Source organism: Rhea americana, unplaced genomic scaffold (genome assembly GCF_003343005.1).
Source record: "Rhea americana isolate MKP2758 unplaced genomic scaffold, rheAme1 scaffold_158, whole genome shotgun sequence".
NCBI lineage: Eukaryota > Metazoa > Chordata > Aves > Rheiformes > Rheidae > Rhea > Rhea americana.
The window spans coordinates 1,375,514-1,384,963 of record NW_028185683.1 but is presented as its reverse complement, the minus strand read 5'-3'; positions in this window follow the sequence as shown (position 1 = coordinate 1,384,963).

Here is a 9,450-nt window from a genome sequence, read left to right as displayed (position 1 = left end):
AGCATAAGTTGTAGTTGAGTTACAGGGAAAAATATCTCTTTCTCCTCGAAGAGAGAGAGAAATATGGCAAAATTAATGCTCGATATAATTAAAACCATTGAATCAGACAAAATCTCACCTCCTGATGGTTTCATTATAGTGTATTAAATGGTGAAAAATACAAACCTATACCTCCACAGTACAATGAATAAATAACTGCATAACAGCCTGAAAACCTGAGAGTGCAGTGAGTCTAGAAAATAGGCAAAGATAGGATTCCTCTCAGCTAACACTGATTACTGATAAATTGGGACTCTAGTTTACAAAGTTTAATTTTATTTTATGGTATTAATCTCTCAAGTCCCCTAAATTGTTTCCTGTCTTACTGAAATGCTCTTCCTCTGGCAAAGGCACATTGTAAATGTCCAACTGACAGCCAGTGGCTGGTGAGGGGACTGAAGCACTTGACACTCAAGTGGAGGCTGTGGGAGCCAAGTTTCTTCACCCTGGTGAAAAGGGGGTAAAAAGGAAGTCTATCTACAGACTAGCTAAAGGGTCCAGCTCCTAAAGGAACACATTTTTCAGAAGACAGAGCAAGACCCTGCTCATCAGTGTATGATGAAAGGATAGAGGCAACTGTCACAAGTTACAAAAAAAGACATTCTAATTGCATAGAAAGAGAGAGAGAGGAAAAAAAAAAAGTCACCAGTGTGTTGCAGCTGGGACTGGATAGGCTGTAGGATCTCCATCCTTGGATACACTGCAGCCTTGACGGGGTTACCCGGAGCAACCTAATCTAACTAAGTTAGTCAAGGTTAAAGGGACATCTGGAGGTCATCCAGATGAAGGAATGTCAGGACTGGGAGAACTCCTGAGGTCCCTTCAAATCTAAATTACAGTATAATTCCATTTGTTAATCTGTAGTTATCTCAAGAGCCATCTTTTATTCAGGAAACAGTATAGGCTAAAAGGTCACYCTCTGACTGGGTATCTATGGATCTATAGCACAGGAAAAATAATCATAAATGCAACCATTTGTTTACTCAAGGACCTGATAATCAGAGATTGGGTTGATTTTTATCTCTATCAGAGAACCATCCAATCTAATCCAGAGCAGGAAGGCAGCTATTAAGTAAAATCAATTAAAGATTTTTTTTTTTTTTTTCCTCATAGAAAATAAAATTATAGTCTCAAACTTTTTGTTGTAGTCTGACAACACAACAGAAAAGTACTGCCCTAATTTGGAGTGCAGTTTAGAGTCTCTGTTAAGCAGGCATAAGAAGACTGATCATGGAATTTAAACCTTCTGAGCAATGACACAGAGACTTGATGGTATCTGGCAGCACATGAACAAACAGTAGATATAAGAAAATAATAAGTGACTATACATAGCATTAGAAAGATGACCCGGATGTCCAATATCTTCAGAGGGTATAAACATTATTTTCACTTATATCAAGAAGAAAAAATCCATTTGGTTGTATTTTTTCTCACAAAAATTTCATGTATACTGATTCTTCAATGAAAAGAATCATATTGCTATATTCAAGAACAGAATTCCTTTTCCAGCCAGGCTGCCATATGAAATCATACTGTAAAAGAATACTAGTATTACATATTATTTTCAATGCATCCTTCAAATTAAACTTGAGGAAGTGAATGCTTACTTCCATGTTGGTGATGAATTATATATGGTAGATCTTGATGGTCAATGGTCAATGGTCAGCCACTTCTGAATCCATTCACATGTTGGTATGTCAAAAATGAGTACAAAAGAGGTCCTTTTGTTCCTTTGGTTGTTTTGGCTTTGTTTAATGCCAAATGGACCAATTTAGCCCTTGTCTTCATTCAATAGCTATATATTTAGTGCCTTTTTAGTATAAAGATGATGTGTTTTCACTTAGAACACTACATTCAGATGGAAATAAGCCAGCTGTATCTCTCCTGACAATATTTTCCTATTCTCGCAGTGACTGACATGACAAAAAGTAGAAATTCGAATCTAGTATTAAYAAATAGAAATATATGAAGAGACAGAATCTGTCATGTGACATTTCTTCATAGAAAAAAAAAAGATCAGCTGAGTTATTTTCAGTACACACGAAATGTTTAAAATACTGAAGTTAGTAAAGTATAAAATATTTTTCACTTAATTACAAAGAAATGAAAAATTATCTCAGTGTGTATCCAGGTGTAAAAAAGTCAGAAAATTTAAGTAGGAGAAATTGTCTTAAAGCAGCGGTTAAGCTGCTTATGMTGAAATAAGCAAGCACAGACTTATGAACAGGTATCTTGCAAAGGTTATTATATAGATCTATGCATGCAATAAATCATTGTTGCTCAGCATCATATAAGGCAAAAATCATGATTTATTTAAATTTCATTTTTTTGTGTAGTCGTATCTAATTTAAAATATAAATACTGTACACAAATTTGAATAATATAACTAAATTTATTGCGAGTGCAGTAGCATTTCAATTAAAAAATCTCACTACATAATTAGTCTTTTTCTTACCAATTTATTTATTTATTTATTTATTTTCCTATTTCTTCAGTTGTAAAGCAGAAGGCTTGGAAACAAGTTTAGGGGAGAAAAAGACAATCTTATTTTATGCTATAAACTGGAAAAAAAGTACATATTGCACATCTAACTAAGACCTTTTGTCATAAACTGATATTCTACCTTTGAGGAGAAAACACAGATCAAATCAGGGACAAACAAGCTCACCTGGACATGGCTACCAAAAAATACTTCAGAACTTTGCTGATGGAGACCTGCAAATCTTTACAGAGAAAATGCACGTCAATTAGAAAGTAAATATTATTTAAAAAGTAATATGTCCCTTACCAAACTTCAACAAAGATTAGTAAGCTAAATTCTTCTAGTTCAACAACAATACAGTTTCTMTTCATATATTTATATTTTTTTCTTGAAATATGAAATGAGATTCAATATTCAATAAGGATTCCATACTCTGAAAAATCCAATCTCACAACAYACATGAAGTGCGAATTGCATCATAAAAGTTGTGTAAATCTCCAACAATGAGACAAGGGGCTTATTCAAGTAAAAGATTTTGCTAAATTTCAAAGTATGGCCTTCTTTTATTTTTAAACTTTTAAATAAATTTATTTTACTCTTTAGAATAGATAAGGCACTTATCTTGCTTTTTTTTTTCCTACTGGAAAAGGAAAATTATTCGTAAACTAAGGATAAGTATTATTTAATGTTTATCTTTAAAAGTAGTAATACAAAAGATTTTCAAGGATTTACCCACAGAGGACTCTAAAGCAGAGGAGTATCTGTACCCTTTTCCTATCTGATTATATTTATCGTAAGGGCTGTGCCGTGACTGTAGAGTCAATATTAAGCCATACTCCTGACCACACTGGGGAAAATGTAAAGGTAAATCAAGCACTGTACTGATACAGTTAGTCACATCTCTAGGTAAATARTATGTGTTCCAACAAGGGACCCAGCGGGCTGGGCTAGCAGAAGTGCTTTTGCCTGAAAAGCATACGTTGCTTGTGAAGTGTGATTTTATTRCACAAAATCACTACCGGTACAGGTAATGAACAGATGTTTACACAGCAAACAGATGGTGCAGTTTTCTATGTAATTGTCCCCAGACTACTTGTCATCACCATTCTGGTGGAGTTTGCTGTCCCCACCCCTTTGCTAGCTGGAAAGATCATATGAACTTTTCGTAACCTGCTACAGGCAAGGTCAGCTAGGCTGGCTCCAAACCGGTGGCAAGGAGGTCTGATCTTAGTGGTCTGACTTTGCCAAAGCAGATTAGGAAGCGTTTGCGCAGTCCCTTCCGAGGACATAAGCATCAGAAGGTGTTGGTATAAACGGATGGTGAGAGCGTTAATCCAGTCACACGCTCTTCTGAGCTTTAAAGTGAAACGTCTGTGTACGGATGAAAACCATTTTGTCTATGCACAATCCCAATGCCAGTAAAAGAAGTGCGTACTACATGTGGTCTCAAACCAAAGTAGGAATAAGTGTGAACTTATATTGAGGCAGGGAGAGAGGAGTTGTATTACTTATGTAAATTTCTGAAGTTTGTAAGGTATCATTTTTCACTGTGGACAAGACACTAGTTCCATACACTTTTTTTTTTTTTTTTCTCAATTTAGAAATGATTTATTTCTCCGTAGTAGAGAGAGTTACCTTTCATACCTTATGGCCCTCATATTACACAGCCAAAATTGTAATATGTCTTGGATATGCATCTGGGAGTTGCACACTGTATACTTCTTGGTTACAGCAGCAAAAGGAGCAAATAATCCATTTTAATTTCAGATCTCGCAAACAATAGTTGGGTGACTTTACAGCCCATTTCACAGCCAAATGCCTTTTGTTCAACAACTGTATGTCTTCCTTTACAGGTAAAACTTTATGGTAAATTATGATAAGCCATGCCCCTCTGCCTACTTATTTAATATGACCCAAAGCTATAYTCAAGAGCCGTTCAACTGTAAAATACACTCCTATGATAAAGCTAACAGAACAGAGAAGTGAAACTATGCGTCTACCCTTTTAAGTATCATCAGAAACCTTCTTAGACTATGAACTCATGTAGCTTCCTTAGGTATCACCACAGAAGATGAAAGCTTTGGAAATAAAACAATGCCACTCAAACTAAGGATATACTTTAAAAATAATATTGCTTTGTCCTTAATACTAGAATCTGCTTTTGTGACTGGGTGACTGGGATCTTGGTCAGCAATTCTACTTTCTTTTAAGTGTTATTCATATGTTTGTTTAAGCTTCTTAAATATGAATACAAAACCAAGGGTATCAGAAAAGTTTCCTAAAAATATTGCAATCATCAATGTACACATTAAAGCGTAATAAAAAAGATAATCTACATTTGATGAATATTTTTAAAGGTAACCCTATTTTTTGTAGACTCACATTATAATGTCACTGTGCCAGTCAAAGACACTAGGATCAGCCTTATGACATCAGAAACTTTGTTACAGACTCATTCAGAAATTATGGCTAGGATGGAATTAATATGATTTCCTGGACATCAGAGACCATTGAATTTTAATTAATTATTCAGATTTATTGTACTTGCTTAAAGCTCAGTTCTCAGAAAAGGATGTATTCCTTATTGTTAGACTGCTCTTGATGTTTGCAAAACACTCTAATTTCTTTGATATTTTCATAGTGCTAAATCCATTCTTCCTGTTAAAAAGATATACTTGATTATGATTTAGAGTTGATGTATACTCATCTTTCAGCCATTATATCTTACCCTATTTCAATGAAATAAGGATTAAGGTCTAAAGTTTGGGGCTATAACTTGAAGATGTACTATGGAAAGGAGATAAGTCCTTATCTCTTTCTTGAGCATCAACTGTAGCTCTGTGTYACCTCCTGAAAACCCTGATGACTCTTCTGTCCAGGATGTGATTACCCATTGCGATCTCTTTTCACAATATGTTCACATATCTGTGAATATATGACATGGGAGTGTGATACATTATGATAGAAAGAAAAAAAAAACGTCATTTCAGTGATTTAATTGGCTGTTCTGCTTATGATGGTTAGCTGATGTACACTATAGTAATTGTGAACTGTTGTGTTTTCTGTCAGCATCGATCAGGTCTGATGAGAAAACATGTAGGCAACCTATTGCTGTATCACCAGATAAGCTAAGCACAGATTTTCATTCTAGATCTCGATCACCACCATTGACAGCCTTCAGTACAGTATTCCTGTCAGTAATAGCTGACTAAGCCCTGAGTTAAATTCCTCTAAATGAATACCTTCACCCTGCTTTCTCATTCTTCTTCCTCTCCAGGTCTTCCTCCTTCTCCTCTCCTGCTTCTCTTTTTCCTTCTCTGTCCCCAGATACTCTTAAAACACAAATATGATATCACAGATCAGCTTTAGTTTTGTCTGCACTAATCTTGTCTCTTCAGCCTTATAGAAACTATCAACGTTCACCTTTTTTAGGTCAACATTTTCCACATGACACTCATTAACAAAAACAAAGTGGTTTCAAGGAGTGAAACAATATAATTCCTACCTGTTCCTCTGTTTCCTGTGAACACCTGGAGTTCCTTCACTGCACGATACGTAATGTGAGAACCCTCAGAATGACTACAGCACAATTTTGAATCAATGGACCTTGGGATTTCTGACCAGAATGTTGACCGGGCAGTTCAAAACATGGCATTGATATGTACTAGCTGTGATTTTCTTTGGAAGCATATTTGTCATTGTGAATACATTTTCTTCAGAAAATAAGAAAATAGTGGGTATATGCAATTGCTATGGATCATTAAAAGTAGATACACAAAATGTACAATATTAAGTGCAGACATGCCCTCAGGTCTCACTTCACTCCAATTTAACATCAGTGGAGCAAAATTTTAGTTGCAGAGAAGAGAAGAAAACCTTTCTGATGCAATACATTAATCCTTTGCATCACTGTTTTTTAAAATAAATATTTTCTTTATTTTTTTTTTTAACTAACCCTCCACCATCTGCTCTGCCCTCTAATTACAAATGCATAATGGAAATAATTCACAGAAGTGTCATAAAAATGAGAAAGAAATTATTTAGACCTTTGCTTGCATATCTCCTGGTCTTAATTCTACTCAGAAAACATCTGTTTTATTTGTATCTCCTGTTTCAGACAGTTGAAGAAATTGCTCCCTTGACATAGTGAAATCTCTGCATGGCTTATTGGAATCCAGGGTGCATCAAAGAACCCATGCCTCATTCTCACAGGCTGACAACTTGGCACCTTTCTTGAACATTTATATGCAGTAAGTATATTCTACAGATTTTCCTGTAATAGCTGCAGTCATTCTAACTTTATTTTGGGAGAGTTCTTTTTTTTTTTGATAAGACAATTGTGAGAAATAACTGCCTTCAAGAACATTCTCACCTAGAAAAAGAATTCAAAAGACAGAGACTAAATAAATTTAGATTATCTGATGATCTCTCACTTCACAGTTGTTATCTGGGGAAGAAAAAAAAAAGTATTATTTCCATTGTTCTTTCCATCCCTAACTCCAGCTGACCTTAAAGAATATRCATTTCTCTGATTTGAAAAGTTATAACCTTCAGGCTATGTTGCTGTTCTTGTCAATATTCTCTGAATGGTAGAGAACTGCGTAGATGAGAGTCATTAAAACTCATGAGGTGCTGAGACCTTGCCATTGTTTGCAGTTTAAAAGTACACAGCGTGCAGGAATATGAAACCTGAAAAGAAAGAAATCTCAATTCAATGCATCCTTTTAGAAGCAGACACTTTCTTTGATTGTTCTTCACTCTGAGGCTACTGGCAAACAATGAGAAATAAGCGCTTCATAATGATAATATTCATGGCATTCTTCTTACACATAGTCCAGACGGTGACACGGTAAATTAATCCCTACTAGCGGAGCTATGTAGACCTTTCAAAGTACTATGCAAGTAAGGCTGTAAGAATTTATAAGAATATATTCAAAAGACATTAACCATGACAAAAACTTAAGGGAAGCATAGGACTAATCGCCCTCCTCCATGCAATTCGCTGCATAACAATATTACACCCTGCAGCAGTGTATTTCTTTAATGCACATGATTTCAGATTCATAACCAGACGTCATAGAGTTTTCTAGGTTATTCCAAAGGCTGTTGTAATGTGGAATATAATAGATCTATCTATAAGCATTCCTTGTGCTTCTCCAGCTTTCATGACCATTTATTTATCTCTGCAGCAGATTTGTTTTGTCTATTAATTTATGAAGTTGAAAAGAAGTTACTCACCTACAGTGCAACAGTATGCAAATGTTTTACAATTACTAAAGCTCTCAACAACATCATGCCTTACCTTWCTGAAGTTACTGTCTGTCAACCGATATGGTAGCCTGAGGCCAGTGTATCAATTATACACTCTGCAYACACCCAGAATATTTACATATATACGTACGCACAAATATGTGTATGTATGTATATATATATATAAAAACATCTGCACACCTGTGTTCAAATATACTTGACTTTTTTTCATTTGCAGAATGCTCTTTGAAGAATATAGGGGATACCTTGAATTAGGATTTAGTATCAAAAGATAGTTTTAACTAAAAGATGATGGCATTTAAGAGGGAGAAATATGGTTTCCTTCCCCTGTTCATTAGCTACATACAGTAAAAGATACATATGTTAAAAAAAAAAAAAATTCATCGCCTCATTAATTTTCCATAAAGGCACACTGCTTATGAGCAGAACAACATTTGAGGCCTGTAGAGGAAGTCTACAGATAATATATCGAAAACATCCAGAAATGTACATCATTATTAGAACATACTCTGTAGTGCATAAGGRACAGTTTACATTTTACTCATTAATACAGAACTCTCACTCACTTCAGCAACCTAAGATTGCCACACAAAGTATGGAGCTAGATACTTGGAATAGTAGAGCATCTGCTGATAACTCCATTGCTACCTGCTCAGCACCATCCAGGAGCAGTCTGGTACATTATTCCTGACTGTAGACACCAGTTTCATATGAAAGTCTTTGGCTCAGCATCCTTCCTTTAGATACTCAGGCATTTGGTAGTTGTATTGGTGCAAACTGGTATGAGGAAGTTAGATTTCTTGCAATATACCAAACATTTCCCTGATTAACAWCAGTAGAATGAATTTGCCTTCCTCTTCTGTATGTTCTGTTTCACAAATACAAAGAAAAACACATAAAGAACCTCAGGTCGTTAGCTCAGAATCATAGCCTTAGTCTCATTGCTCAAATCTTGCATAAATATGTTTGGAAAATGGGGTGAATCATGACCTTAGCATGATGGGTTCAATAYTCATATAGAACAAAGAATTCGGCGTTCATAATGGTCTAGAAGAGGCAGTGAAGTTCACTAATGGTGTAAAGTCATTCAGAATAGTAAGCTGARGACCAGTGGTGGAAAGACCTCCAAAAACTTACATTTTAGGGTCCATCGTAATCAAATGTAATGAATGTAATGAAAATCGACATAAAATAGGAGGCATTCTTGTGGTAAAGGAGACGCACGCAGATTTGTATACACGATGTTAGGCATTGAGATGGACATTATAATGGCTGGTTCCATGAAAACAGTGCAGTGCTCAGGTAGAGGGAGTTGAGAAACAAAAGAAACATCAGGAGCTGTTAGGGAAATAATATATCACAAATAATATCACTTTGACACTGCAGAAGTCTGTGATGCATCTGCAGTTTGAATACTGAGTATTGTTTTAGTATCTACTCCTCAAACGATGTAATTGACTAGGAAAAGGATGATAAAAATCTAAAACCTGTAGGAAGAATAACAGAAAGAAAGATACCTGAGGAAATATATAACAGAGGCCTTTATAACTATGACCAGAATGGGAAAAACAAGCAAGGGGCTTGTTCAATGTACGAATAATATGGGGCTAATATGTGGCAGGCTCAAAACTCCTCTCCTCTCCTCTCCTCTCCTCTCC